The sequence below is a fragment of the Oryzias latipes genome, chromosome 15, assembly GCF_002234675.1.
Source record: "Oryzias latipes chromosome 15, ASM223467v1".
NCBI lineage: Eukaryota > Metazoa > Chordata > Actinopteri > Beloniformes > Adrianichthyidae > Oryzias > Oryzias latipes.
In genome coordinates, this window is record NC_019873.2 from 7,839,283 (window position 1) to 7,854,763 (window position 15,481).

Genomic DNA, 15,481 nt, shown 5'->3' on the forward strand with positions numbered 1-15,481 from the left:
GACTGTAGATATTCAGGATTATTCTAGACTTTCAGTGATGGAGGCAAGATTGGATCTGCAGAAAATATGGGTTCTATTATAATAATAGGTCCAGAGAAGAAGTGCATGATGTAAAAGTCAAATTGTTCTGCAATAATAGACCAGTGTTCTGGATATGGATCATGTTAAGAATCTTAAACTGAGAAGGAGAAACAATGCATCTCTCTTGTAAAAAATATTCACAGTTTAGGTGGAATCTTTGACACCTCACCTTTTCAGCTGCTGTTGATGCTTTTCCAATGAATGCAGATACCATGATACGGATACATTCAGATGAAAGTTCTTACAGTCTAGCAAACAGCAAGGTCACAAACAAAAAAAGGGGAAACCATGTCCCATACGTCTTGGATTTTACTTAGACATAGATGTACTCTCACCGAGAAAGCACCTTCTCCTCAGATATGCAATTTTCTCCAAATGTACCTTTTTGGATGTGTCTGTCTGTATCTTTTGCGCCCTTTTTCTGTCTGAGCTGCCAACTCATTCTGTCAAGTCCCATCTCCCACAAATCATGCAGCGGCAGGGCTGCAATCTGAGAGCGACAATTTGTCAACTGTATGCATGAGTAAGCAACTGATGCACCAGATTCTCCATCTAACAGGTGGAGAGAGGGACGGAGAGCACAGTGACTCTGTCTAAGTATGTCTGTCTGTGTCTTTCTTTTCTTTCCGAACAACCATTTGGAAGACAACATTTTGTTAGACCCTCAGAGTGATGACTAAAATCAGGGTATTTTGTTTATTATTTCACAAATATCTGCCATTGTAAAGAGATTTGTGTTGTTAGGATTCAACCTAACGTTTGCTGGGATAAGCCTGACAAAATAAAAATAAAAAAGGAAATCAAATGAATCCACAAAAAGACAGACCCATTTTTCCTAAAAAATAAAATTATGTGGAATTTACCAGAAACCAAGTGGACCACAGAACACTTCCTGATGTTTTTTTTTGTTACACTGATATCAACATGGATTCTTATGGGTTAAATAACAAAACAAAATTTCCTAAAAGGTTATCGTTTAAGGATTTATATAACTGAGTTGAAACCATCTACATAAAATCTGCAAAGTAGGGGGACAGATGTTGAAGGGTGTAAAACCCCTCACTACACACTTTATACACTTTTTTTCATGTTTAAATTCTCAAAGTTCAATCCTTAATAGAAAAATAAATTCAGTTTAATAGAATTAAAACAAAAATCAGATCGCAATTAAAAATGTATGCAAGTCTGTCAGACTGAACGTGCTGTGGCTGTACAGAAAACACGGCGCGAAAAAGACTGATCAAAAAAATCAACCGGCACAGTTAAAGTGAAAAAAATCTGTGAAACAACGAAACCACAAAAGATTAAGTATGTTAAACCTTTTCCCCTAAAGATGTCATCGGCTAACCTACATAACACACTATTTGACATTTTGGAACCCTTCAACTGAATACCCACTCAACGAAAAATCAGCTGATTCTGTCGTGGAGAACAGTGGCTTTGCACATCACCTTCCTACCGATATGCAACACTTTACATACTTAAAGTGTTGCGAATAAGTGCAAGACTACTTCTCTGTGCTTCAGAATCTACTAGATTTACGATAATTACGCAAACGGTTGATGAGTTATGGTAGTCGAAAGAATGTGAACATGAGCTAAAGCTACAGTGTTAAAGGGTCAAAGCGATGTTGTTTTGTTGAGGGAGCATCTAGGGATTACTGTTGATCTTAAAAAATAATTAGTGCTGGCTCTAGTGATGCCATTGTTTCAGTGTTTTTTACTTTCTTTTCTTAAATTATCTTTTATCAGAAGCTGAATTAGTTAAAAGAGGATCTGAGCCGAGTTTAGTTAAGCATAGAAGCCGGGTAACTTGTGTGTTTCAGAGAGGATTTTGGCAGGAACAGAGGAGCTCAGAGGCAGGATGTGTTACAGAACGCAGGAGCAGAAGAAGTGTTTAAGAAAACAGAGACAAAAGGTCAAAACTGTTGTGCCGCTTTTGAGATCTCCCTGGTATGTTAAAAGATAAAAGCAGTTCATTCCATCCATACTGTGAAGGGGATGCATGTAAATGCATGAGGTTTTGTGTGTGTTACAAGGACACATTGGTATTGTTTGTTTGGATTCAAGTGTGTCTTTGAAAGCTGTTTGATGCAAGGCCCTTAAGGTCCTGAACATCAGAGAAAGTGCATACATTCACTTTTGTTATCGCTAGAAAGAAAAAGAGAAGGCTAATGTGAGCGTTAGCATGCGTGTGAATGTAAAAAAAAAAAGATTAGCTGCATTTTTATAAAGCTTTTTAGGCTTGAAGCAGAACAAAAAAGCTTGAAAAGCTGCAAGTGAAAGCTCAAGTTTCAACATTGGAAGTTTAAACAATGTAAAAAAAAAAAATCACTTCCATTGGTTTTGAAATTCCCAAATGGAAGGGTTTCCAAAATCTGTTTTTTTTTTTTTGCTCTTTGCTCTTCAGAAGTTGGGTCACATTGTATTTTTCCCAGATGTTAAGGCTACCTGTTTTGTGAGTTTAGTCACATACAGCAGTGTTTTTCAACCTTTTTTGAGCTGGTCTAAAAAATTAAAAAAAGCAGAAACTCATATTCTGTATTGATATACAGCCCCCCCCCCCCCCCCCCCCCCCCCCCCCCCCCGCCACAATCTCACATGCACTTTTGTGATAATTGTGGCAGAAAAAGCAGGAAGTTGCAGCTGAAATAAAAGTTGAGTTAGAAAATGTAAAAACTGTTTGATGTGTTCGTTGTGGTTTCAAGACGTTTAACAAGGACGACTCATTGTACGCTGAGGCGCTGTCGCTTTAACCCAATGCATCATGGGAGATGTAGTGTGAAAACTGCCGCAAAAAGGTAGAAAGACTAGCGTCCCTGAGCTTCATCGTTTTGTTCACTTTTTCCACGGTCTGATACCGGATTTTGTGGAAAGCTACACCGCTAAAGACGAGCTTTAGCTAGTATTTTTGTTAGAACTGAGCGACTTTTTGAGCTAAATTGGAACAAGGAAGTTAAGACTTTAACCACTTCTGATTGGTCAGATTGCTGACATGTGATTAAGCCTTCAAGAATGATTGGCGGAGACAGTTAAAGGGGCGGGACTTTTCCGCAAACAGCTCTAGATGCAACTAAATCACGGTACCGTCGTTCTAATCAAAATGTCTTTGAGAATCAAATAAACACAAAGAAAATAAAATTTTATGATCTTTCATATTCCTAACTTCTCAGTGTTTTATCAGGGCCTGTTTGGATGAACAAAGAGCTGATTTCCTGGAGATGGGAAATGTTTTTAGATCAGTTAATGAGGGCAATTTCCCACGGCACACTTGATCATCTCCTGCGGCACACTGGTTGAAAAACACTGACATACAGTATGTAAGACAAATACAACACACACTTTTACAAGTGTGATGTAAGTTAGCTTATCCTGTGAATAAACCACAATACCTTCCACCACACAGATATAATAAATGAATGTTATAGATGAACCTATTTAAAAATATACAGTATTTACAAGTAACCGAACACATATTTACACTTAACACGCAATGGTAAAGTAATGGTGAAGCAGATGAGACGCAGGCGTATTGCACAACTTTAAAGAAAAAAAATGTTAACCCCCAACCCTGTGCACCACAAGAGGCCTGTTAGTGATGTTCAAGTGATAAGTGTACACTTTGTGCAACAAGTTAACTGTAATAAGAACTATAAAGTGCAGCACGTCCATCCTTCTCTTGTTTTGACCCGCCCTTGTAGTTCCTGGCCAATGACAGAAGAGATCTTTAGTCACTTGGTTTTGTTTACAAGCTTTGGTCCATCACAGAATGGACGGCTTGATGCCAGTCTGAACACAGACCAAACGCAAGGTTCAGGACTCGAAGCTGACTCGATCCAGAACAAAGGATTTTCCTAGTCTAAACACACCAAAGTGTGGTTTGTGTGGACACTTGCGTATCACTCTCACACCCAGCATTTGAGCTCAGTCTAAATGACGGCCGCTTTTAGCTGCACTTCCGTCTGTCTGTGACTCATTTTGACGAATTGGTGTCCTGCAATATTCTGAGGAGGGAAAAAATAGAGAACTTTTTAATTTTTGTCACTTTTCATAAAAGAACAATATCATAAAGGTCAGGAGGAGAACGATCAGATTCTCCTCCATGTTGGTTTTGGACTCCACATGCTGATAGTGCCATCAACACTCCAAAGCTGAGTCACTGATTGGTTGCTGGGACGCGTCTCCTTCACCAAAGTTCAGATTTGTCAACTCTTGCTGTGCTGTAATGCCAAAAATGAGCCCAAACCGTGCTGCTGCAAGGCTTGACATACGTTGACCGAGACTCAAATTGCGCTGCAAGCCCTCTAAGAGTGTCTTTACATTGACTTAACTGAAAGACACCTGCCCCATTAAAGTGCGTCCACACGTTTCTATGACCCTCCACGGGCCTGAACAACCCAAAAACGTGCAGCACCCATGCAGGTATGAGTGCATGTGACTGAGGCTTAAAGAAGTTATGGGATACGGGGATTCTGGGAGAATATTAAATGAAATGTTACTAGAAGTTCACTAAAATTCATGCAAACCAAAACAAAGCCAGAGGAAATAGTCTCTAAGTGATTTAGCTATTTGCAGTGTTGTGTCTCAAGGTAGTCACATGCTGTTTTATTCCCTCAAACTCAAAATTGAAAGCGGAAAGGGTCACACTAGAGTCCACTCTGTGATAAGTTATTGTTGCAAGAAACAGGACAGGATGTGGGACAAAATCCACAGTGTGAGGTAAGTGGGAAGATAGAAAACAACAAAAGGCTCACATGGAAAGAGGACAGTCTAGTCAAAAGAGCTCAGTGGACAAATTTACATGTGAGCAGTTTTAAAAAAAAAGCTGTTGTGGTAGCTTATTGGAGCCATTTTACACAGTATTTTGTTTGCACACTTCAGAGCTAACATACAAGAAAAAACACACACTTGTGTGCACCTGTGCTTGTTTATTTTTAGCAAGATTTGAGTTGACACACTGGCTTCCCAAACACACACCTCTGGTTTGAATGGCCGTTGGCCACGAGCAGAGTTTTCACGGTAAGCCAACCTTGATCAATAACCTACTATGGACCTCTGCAACATCCACTGTTCTCCCTATTGCTGGATTTTAATATCCCGGCTGTTTGAACGCTTTAGCCACAGGCCAACTGTGCACACAAATGTGTGTGTGTGTGTGTGTGTGTGTACAACTGCTGCTGCATTAATTTACAGGAGCCTGTGAGCATGTGCAAATGTATTTGGAGCCTTCTGTACGTCTTAGCAAATCCTCGTGTGCGAATTCCTGCCTGTGAGGGTGTGTGCGTATGTGTGTGTCGGTGTGTTTGAGTGAAGCCGCAGGGTCCGCTGTGAACGGTGCTAACTGGCCCTCTGAACTCTTCCCTGTGATGAGGAGAAGAAAGCCACTGGGCATGTGCAGAGGACAGCATGCCATTTACCTGGGCAACGGATGGGTTTTAAAACTGGCAAGAGGGACCTCCTTGCACACACACACACATACACACCCAAGCATACTCCTGCCTTTTGCCTGAAACGCAAAAGCGCACCTTTGCTCCTTTGCCTCAAACACAAACACACTTCAAAAGTTTTTTCCTTCTATTCCTCCTCTTTTTTTATTTTTGGAAACGATACAACTAGTCTTTCCCCTGCGTTTAAGAAGCCTTACCACCCTCTTCATGTGCCCTTTTCCCACTTTCTACCTCTTTCAAAAAGCCCCTCTGCGACAAAAATTGTACAACCAGCGCTGCAATGCTTCTTTCTCCGATGTGCCCTTTTTTTTAATGGTGAAGAGGATGGATTTGATCCCCCGCCATTCTCAGACTGGGCCTTGAGAAAGGTCAACGCTTAGAGGAACAACTGCTGGTGAACTCTGGGCATGCAGGAGTACATTGTTGCCACATTACTGCGCAGATGCCTCACACGTTTGCTGCCTTCTCTCAGTAATGAGTGCTGCATCAGCTGCAATCTTTCCTCTGGAAACAGAGTACCAGAAAATAATCTACCTTTGCTAAATGTGGATTTGTGGATTCATTTGTCTCTTTGCACCTGGCCATGTGTGTGTGTGTGTGTGTGAGAATTGTTGGTTGAATACAGCTGACCCAGATGTCTAAAGTGGGTCATGGGAACACCACCGCCCACACACAGGGGGTTATGGGTAGGCAGAAATGTGTACGTGTGTGTTGGTGGATGGGGTTAGGACACTGGGGCAGTGCCCTGATTAACTCAGATTAGTTTGGGGAATACTTTGCCCCTCATTGTGCCAACCCCCCCCTCCAACCCACACACTCACCCATCTTTTATGTTTTTTCAATTCACTTTCCCTAAACCTCTTTTTTCCTTTCAAACTTTGAAATTTAAATGGTCAAATAATTTATTTTTTTATTTTTAAATTTACGAAAGAAAAATTTAGATTTAATATCGTGAATATTATTATTATTTACTGGTAACTTCTTTTGCATTGATGAAACAGTGCCACTTTGTAATTCTGAGCCACATACTTTTATAGATAAAAATTGTACTAAAAAAAACGAAAAAAACAACAAAAGAGTTCATGTTTGGAAGTTTAATTTTGCATTATATATTTCAAATGTCATGTTCACTTCCTTTTCTTTGTAACTTTGGAATCCCAAATGACATGTTCTTATTCTTAAAGTGTCTTTGCCAACATGGCCTTTTGTGGAAATAAGAGATTTAACATAATTAACTCTGAAGTAAAATAGAAAAGGCAAACAAATGGAACTAATGTGCAACATTTTGGAAAAGCTGGTTGAGGAAAATGTTTACATTTAAATGTTTTTAACATTTGATGTAATAAAAAGTTTCACATAAATGTGTATTTTGTTGCGAACTGTCATCTACACATCTGAGATTTATCCAATAGAGTCAAATCCTATGCTCACACCGCCATGTGTCAATGTAAACACGTGTTCTTGAACGCGCTTGAGCATTTGGTGTTCACACTCAACTGTCCCTACAGTTGACAGAGGCATGGTGCAAATCTTGCTCCAGACTTTTTGTCCAGACCAGACCAGACCAGACCAGACCAGACCAGACCAGACCAGACCAGACCAGACCAAACCAGACGTTGGGGTACCAGAAACACAGGATTTCAGACAGTCAGTGAAACGACAGCATGGACCAGCACAAGAGGAATGCAGAGACAAGACTTAAATACACACATAACTGACAAGACACAGGTGAAAATGATCAGGAGAGATTGGGACCAGTGAAGTAAAACTCAAAACTATCACATACAAGAAACCTTCAAAATAAAACAGGAAACAGAACTCAAATCATGACAGAACAAAAACAGAAGCAAAAACTGAGGCAAAGAAACCCAAACCAAGACAGTTTTACTTTCACAGCTCCATTCTGACACATGAAAGACTTGGTGGCATTAAATTCCAGACAGTCAAATGGTTGGCATTTCAGAGAATTAGGGTGTATTCAGACTGGAAACATTTGTTTTACCTAAAGTGAACCAGAGTTAATTTCCCTTCGGAACACATTTTCAGTCTGACTACATCTTTCAGACCCATATTTCGAGGTGGTCTTGGTTTGTTTCCTCAGTCTGAAGAGGGTCTGCGCTTGGAGTAGAACGGCTTGATCACACGGCCACCGGGCATTACGGGATGTGAATAAAGTAGGAAGGAAGCCACCATAACCACACTGTAAACCCGAATAAGTTCAGTGAACTCAAAATTTTTGAGGAAACAGATTACATAATAATTTTTAAGTTGACTTACTTAAAAAGTACAAGTTATTTGAACTTAAATTTTTGAGTTGAATAAAATAAAACAATTTAACTAAACTTAAACTATAACTTTTTATTTAACTAACTTAAATATTCTTACTTTACTGAACTAGAATATTTTGTTTTTATTGAACCTTAATACATTAGTTAATTAACTAAAAAACTTTAATATATCTCAACTCAAAATTAATCAGTCTAAACTAGTCTTATTTATCCTTCTTAGTCAGGGCCATTCTTACAAAAGAAAAACTGAGGCAGAATTGTAATTGCAAGTTTATTTTTAAACCACCTTACACAAGTACATTTGAACAACTTGTGGTACTAGAAAATGTAAAACACTGCACAATTTGTGTAAAAAAAAGTGCACAAGCCATAAAAAAAATAAATCAGTCTTCAAGAAAAGCAAAAAATGAGCACCAATCTTTTTTACACCACTTCCTTATACAACTTTATAAAAAAAGAACATTCTTACATTTTAAGAAAAGCAAAAATTGTTTATCAGCCCTTTTTTTTTTTTACACTTTTCCCACATAAAACAGCATTTTCTTAGGCTGCCCTTTCCCTATAAACATTAGCGCTCAAAAAAATACCCATTTGGGAATTTCGCCTACCACAAGCTCATCTTCCACCACAACTGCTGTACGGAGCGGACAGAAATGCACTGAACTTGTATTGTTGTTGCTGACGGTCAGAATGCCAACAGAGGTGCTGCTGATGTCTGGCTCTGGTGACTCTTTAATCTGAAAAGGAAAAAAAAAAAGTGCTTATTTAATACAAAATCAAATGAAATCAAAATAAGACTATTTGTAAGAGTCCTCATGATTCCATAAGGCACTGTAGACAAAAAAATAAACAAAAGCTTTTGTCACATGACAATCTGAAAACAGGATCACATTTATTCACCCAAACCCCACCCCTCCCTCCACCTAACCAGTTTCACCAACATAACTCAGCTTGTGCTAGATGGTCAGCACCTTTCAGGACACGTCCAGGAATTCCATCCGGCCCAGCTGCTTACCTACTATTCACCCTCTGGAACTCTTTCCTGATGTCATGCTCTCACAGTTAGCACTGGTTACTCTCCACCAGGTTGTGTCTCTGTTATGGGGCAGTTTTTCAACTACAGCACAGAACATCTCCATAAAAATGACACAACCTGCTGGAAAGAATGTCACCTTCTTGCCAATGCAACTTAAGAGCAAAGATTCAGTTCAATTTTGTTTATATAGTCCTATGTCACAACAGAAGTCGTCTCCATGGGCTTCATAACGGTAATTGTACAAGAACATGAAATCATAATACATTAGGTATTGGCTAAACTAAACTAAACAGACTAAACTAAACTGGGCATCCCTGCCAATAGACCCTCTTACACAGTTAGGAAAAACTCCTTTATAAAAAATAAGAAAAAGACTCCTCCCCCAGGACGGACAGGCGATGTACCAGAACTCTTAGAGAAGAATTACATTTTCTAGCTCAACAACTGCATTTTTAAAGTCCAGAAGACTGGCGTCATCCAGATGAAATAGGGGACGGCTGTGGGCCCGAGACGAGCCAGAGGTGAGGTCCACGGTCAGGTACAGGAGCACAGATGAGCTGAAGTGCAATATTTTAGGAGACTATGTGCTTTGCCACATAACATTGCTTTGGCACGACTTTCTGGTTAAGTTGTATTACCCACACAGCTGGAGTATTAACCAGCACACTGTCACTGGTACTATATAGTGAATAAAACATTATCCATCATAAAGTACTTACATTCCAAACTTTGAAAAACTGTGGGTCCTCCTCACGTTTGTATATGGGAAGCCAGTACAGGACAGGAGTACCTTTGACATCAGCAGTCTGTTCTTGCTGAACAGAGACAGATACAAATTAATATGGCAAACATATTTCAAATGACTGCACCCTTTGGTCTGGCTCAGTTCAGTTCATCTAGTCTTTTTAATTATCTTAAAATTGTACAGTTATTTCAAAAAATACAAACATAAGATGACATTAAATTCATATTTACAAATGCATTGGGATCAACAGTAATTTTTTTAGCTATACTAATGCATAATGTTGATCATGCCATGCAGTTACACCTCACCTGTTTATCATAGAGGTGCAGAATGTCGCATAGAGCCTTCCGGTTCGTGCTGCCTTCTGTCTCAAAAAGATCAGCATCCTCTGCGTCTGTCTATCCAGGTCAAAATAAAACTGTTTTCGCAGGTTGACATTTGTGATGTGATGAAACTCAGCTCACATCTAAAAAAAAATAATTAAAATTGTTAAACACAATTTAAAGCTTTTTCAAGCTACTGGTAGCTTGGAAAAACCACTGCATTTTACAATAGCCTCAATACTCTGTCCACAATATGTAATCTAGGATGCATATTAATATTTTTTTAATATTTGTGCATTAGCTAGAATGACATATTTCAGAGGATGTTTTAGGAAGAGAAAAAACAGTTATATTAAAATATTTGACATTGTGAAACACAAATCACAACCAAACCATGGGCCAAAATACAGTTTTTGAGTATTAAGCAAACTTTATGATACATTTAGTACTTTAACTCGAGCCCAATTCAGGACAAAGTTATAACTGCTACATAACATTAAGGTAGCTTGAACATTTTTACTTATTTATAATTAATTTAATTTGTCAATAAGGTCAAATGTTCTCCATAGCCGGAGGATTCATTGGACTGGGAGCTACTCGTGTCTTAGATATTGCAGCCATGTTAATTACAATCAAAACTTACCTCCGCTCTTATTTTTCAAACGCACCGCCGGTTCACTAAAAATAAGATACGAGAACATGTTAGCGTAAGGCAGCTAGCTTAGCCCACATTTGCATTTATTAGGTTACTACGTGAAATACAAGTTACACAAAAAAATAACGATTACCAAATCACAGAGCCTGTGGTAAAAAGTAGTAGAAAAAAAGGCAATTCCCACTGAGTCATATATGTGGCTGTGGCAGCCGCTCTGCCAGAGCTAGCGGTTAGCTAGTAGTAACGGTTAGCTAGTAGTAACGGTTAGATCATTTAAAATGTGCACCAACCAACTCGGTAAACGTAAAACTTGAAACTTTGCCCCAATAACTTCTTTTAACAACAAGCAATAATTCTCTGATGACATGATACTGCAAAACATACATAATTGTTGAATTCAGAACAAATATTCGAATATACAAACTCGTGGAGCACGTCATGAATACAAAGGATATACTAGAAGGAACATCAAAAGAAGCAACAAATATAAAATACAGAGGTGAAAGTCATAAAATACAATAAAAAATAAAATAATACGACTTACCTAGACGTATATGAGTTATCAACTTGGGCCAGCTGCCACTCGCATCAGACCTCCGCCATCTTGAAGACTTCTGTGGCTGAGTTCACGTTCATGGGCGTACGTTATGACGTCATCACGTCTCATTACTCATAAATTTTGACTCCAAGGTTTCATTTACTCAAAATGTTTTAGTCCAATAAAGATATAACTGTGGCAAAAGTTGAATCGGCTTATAGGTTTTAAGATGACTCAACTTGTTTGTTACTTTTGAGTTCAGTGATTATAAAACTTTTGAGCTCATTGGACTATTCGGGTTTACAGTGCATGGAACAACATTGATACACAGCAACTCATTGAAATTTAGTCATTTGAAATTTTAATGGGATACACATTGCTTCTCACCCCGTTTTCCTGAAAATCTATATGTCATAAACACTTATCGGCGTACCTTCTTAGCCATTGTCTCCCCAGTAACCACCTTGCAGCATGACTCAACTGTACAAAGTGCAAATAAAAAGGGTTGTATCTGACAATCGAAATTGGTCGGTGAAGTATAACATTTGAAAAAGTGAACTATCCTGACAAGGAATCCAAAGCCCCTGACTGCCATTATTCTTTCTCTGAAGAGAACTTTAGTCACTCGCTTTTGTATGCAAACAAGCGTTGGTTCAAAACAGAAATGTCCGGGTTGAAAGGTAGTCTGAATACAGATCAAACACAAGACTTAGGACTCGATCTGGACCAAATTAAGTGGACTTGGTCCGGACCAATGGAATTTTCAAGTCGGAATGCACCCTTAGAAAGAATACATCACTCCTAAATGTGCGTCCCCAATTGGTCAAAGTTCAACTGGTTTAACGTTCAACACACATTTAATGGACCCTTGTTTTTAACGTAAAGCCTATAATACCCCTAAAATACTGGAGAAAATGACAGCTTTTTCTAAAAGAACTTTCATTTTTACATCGAAATCACAACAAACTAACAGATTACCCTTAAAAACATCACAAAGACAGTGTGAAGGAAGAGACTGACAATGACAGATGCCTAACCATTGAAAATAAATGTAAAATATTAAAAAATGATAACATTTAATTTTTAAACGTCACTTTTTAAAGCATGATCCCACAGGTTTTTAGATGAGTGGCAAAAATGACTGAGACAAAAATAAAATAAAGACTTTGAAAAATAAATATCTGGCAAATATGCAAAGATCTGTTAGTTCCCATAATGGAGCTCAACACTTATACAGTTGTTGTAATCTTTAGCCCTGTAATGAGGTCATCATGTCACTTATTCTGATGTAATAAAACCCAAAAAAGATGGGAAGGACAGCTGATTCAGACCAGATGCTTTTGCTTGATTGCTCTCCCTTTTTGCTTGACTTGGTCATTTTGTGCTCCCGCCTGAAAGATATGCTGACTGACTTTAACTTCATCAAACAAAAGCCATCTTTTTTTGTTTGATGACTATCTGATTGGGATTTGTGCTTCTTTTGTCTCTTTTTGCCGTTTTCCTAATTGTGTCCCCAGTGAGTGGAAATGGGGCATGCAGCCATGAGCTGGAGGAGAGAAGGCAGCCGAGGTGGCACGCCGACGGGAGGATTGCCAGGCACTCTCAAGCAGGTAGGGATTCATGCCAACTTTGCCTCCTTATACCCCCCCCCCCCGCTCGAGTCAGTGGCCGTCACGCTCGCTGACATTCAAAGTTTGTTACCCGCAGAAAAGATTCATCGCTTTGTTTCCATTTCTCCACCCGTCATCCCCCAGAACTGAGTAGATAATCCAGAGCACTGTTAGTCAGCTTCGATGTGTCAGTTAATCCATCAGTCTGTTTTGAGTTGTTCCAATAAGCTTTCACTTCACCCAACGTGGATAAAAAAAATGAAAGTTGAGTTTTATAACTAGACGCGCCTCAAACAGGTTCCTGAATATTAGTATGCATGTTTTAAATGAAAATGGTGGAGAATATGACCAAAAATTAAAATAAAATGTTCACAAAACTGAAAAAATAATTACTTTGTACTTCAGAAAAATTGATAAATCTATCATTTGTTTTCGCAAGCCTATTAATAAAAAAATTCTAGACAATTCAGTTTTTTTGCTTTACACAAACACAAAAAACAAGTATTTAATTTCCTTTTATTTATTATTTTAAAGAAAATGAGTAAAAAAATAAAAGAACAGGTATAGCTTTTCCTGAGAAATTAAAGTAATAATTTTTTTCTTAATGTAATTATTTTGTATGAAACTACAGCAATTTCCTTATTAAACATAATATGACGTTTTTAATAAATATAGGAACCAAAGAATGTCCGCCATAACAGCTTTGAAGGTATCTTTCTCTGCATTCAGTCAGTCATATACATCTTCTGACATCCTTCATTGGTTAAAAAACTCATCTGGACCATGTCTAGTCTTTCAGCTGTTAGATCTGGGAAATGAAATGTGTCTTACAACAGGGATTGTGCAGCCACTGATTGTTGTATGGTCAAGTTGATGATAGGTTCTAGGTTTGGCTCAATCAAAGGCCCTTTGAGACTAAAAAAACACATCCAGCACATACTTATACAGTCTTGTTACAGCAGACATGACACAACTGAAAGAGTGTATGTTTTTGTTCTTAACCTAAAACACATTCACACGAAATACCTCTGTTAACAGGAAGTACATCGTCACTTAGAAATCTTAAAGCATGCCTTCCTATTTTATTTGCTACATGGGATATAGATGTGAGATACATCCCTGAACATTTATTTGTTAAGTATTGCCTTATGTTTTCGATCCTAATAAAATTTATATCAGTATTGTTGCAGTGAGACACAGTGTTCATTCGTTTAACGCAGAAGATACGTCCCATGAATAACCAGATGGTGAAATGCGCAAAGCAGGATTACAGATGTTTTAAGGCTATAAAGTCCCTCACTACTCATTTTCACACTTTTCGTTCTTTTTTTAAACTCTAAAAGTTGAAACCTTCATAGAAAAATAAGTCCAGTATTATAGAATGATGCCAAAGATCTGCTCACACTAGAAGATTTATGTTTAATTGGCAAACTGAACCGATTCTACAGGAGACACGGCAAAGAGGAGATTGAAAAGGTCAACGGCCAATCAGGAGGAAGAACACACTGAACGTGCTGTAAAAAGAAACATGCGGAATTCCACTGTAACCAGCGAAACAGCGACTTCATGAAGGTGAACTGGGATACAGCGAGGGAGCACCATATAGCACAGCCCTTTATGAGCACCTTTGGAATGGGCTGACATTGTCAGGGCGCTAAAGACACTGAACAGGTCTGTTGGCAGATCAATTACGGGGCTCCACAATTTGGGGTAAACAATACATTTAATCAGGTTTGAACAAAAATGCAATTCTTTTTTCACTTCGTAATACATCAAATTCTAGACTCAAGTTGTGTGCTGTGTAAAAGTTCAATGCAGTTCAAACTTTGCATCAGATTATGATAACTACTCAATCATTTTTCATTCCCACATGCCATTTTTAACTGAAGTTTGTTGTGTTTGCATCAACATTTCACTGTAATAAAAAACAAGTTTTTAATCTAATATTCATGTCAGACCAAAAAAAAAAACCCACGTATATTATTATTATCAATGCAATAGATCGTTGATTATCATTTTTATCATTTATTACCATTGTCACTATTTAGTTAATTATTTTTATTGACTAGGAAGGATATCTGCATTGCTGTCATTTGTTAAGCATGCAAATGAGGCTATATGTTCGGTAACTTCTTCATGAAAGTCATGTTGAAAAACAATGCCATTTGATTCGTTTTAGAAGCAAATTGTCGAGAACCAGTGGTGAGAACGCATTATGACGTAAACCACGCTTGTGGCAGAAATTCAAAGAACACGTAAATCAGGTAGAGCATGAACCGTGCAGGATTATGGCATTATATGCAATTCATTAATAATTCATTATTAATTTATGCATCGGTTACATCATTTTAATGCTATATGTGCGACATATACTCGATATAAAAGTTAAACATCCATTTTACATGCGTGAAAGTTCAGTTGAGCGTATGTGGAACGGTCGTGGAAAGCCACAAATTTGCATACGTATTTTGCAATATTCACGCAAAATTGCGTAAGATTTACATAATAGTTAATTATAAACTGTGTACAATACGCATAAACTGTGTAATCCTCAACCGACCAAAAATTTGAAACAGCTCAAAATTGAATTCACGTAAAGACCCGTTGGCCTAAAACCTCAACAGACATCTGAGGCATCGATGAATGACGGACGCAAGAAAAACTTATGAAGTACGTGTATCAGGCATGTATCGTGAAGACCGAAATGTCATACCTGGAAAATGAGCAAAATGTTCATAGTGGCAGTGTGACATCTCACT

The 15,481-nt window shown here is 38.2% G+C and overlaps 2 long non-coding RNA genes across 6 annotated transcripts in view; one reads left to right on the forward strand and one right to left on the reverse strand.

The window, feature by feature from the left end:
- The window catches only part of LOC110016489, a 130,119-nt gene that overhangs the window by 30,403 nt on the left and 84,235 nt on the right, over positions 1-15,481 (forward strand). For both annotated transcript variants that reach the window (XR_002874789.1, XR_002874790.1), the window contains exon 2: positions 12,630-12,722. This is a non-coding gene — a long non-coding RNA (uncharacterized LOC110016489). The remainder of the gene's footprint in view (positions 1-12,629; positions 12,723-15,481) is intronic.
- LOC110016488 lies at positions 8,318-11,405 on the reverse strand. 4 transcript variants are annotated; one of them, XR_002874787.1, is made up of 5 exons: positions 11,119-11,405; positions 10,563-10,597; positions 9,905-9,994; positions 9,571-9,666; positions 8,318-8,552 (listed from the first exon to the last, which is right to left on the reverse strand). It is a non-coding gene; the product is annotated as an uncharacterized LOC110016488 (long non-coding RNA). The 4 variants fall into 4 exon arrangements; XR_002874788.1 differs by having other exon boundaries at positions 9,905-10,062; XR_002874786.1 differs by lacking the exon at positions 11,119-11,405 and having other exon boundaries at positions 9,905-10,062; positions 10,563-11,077.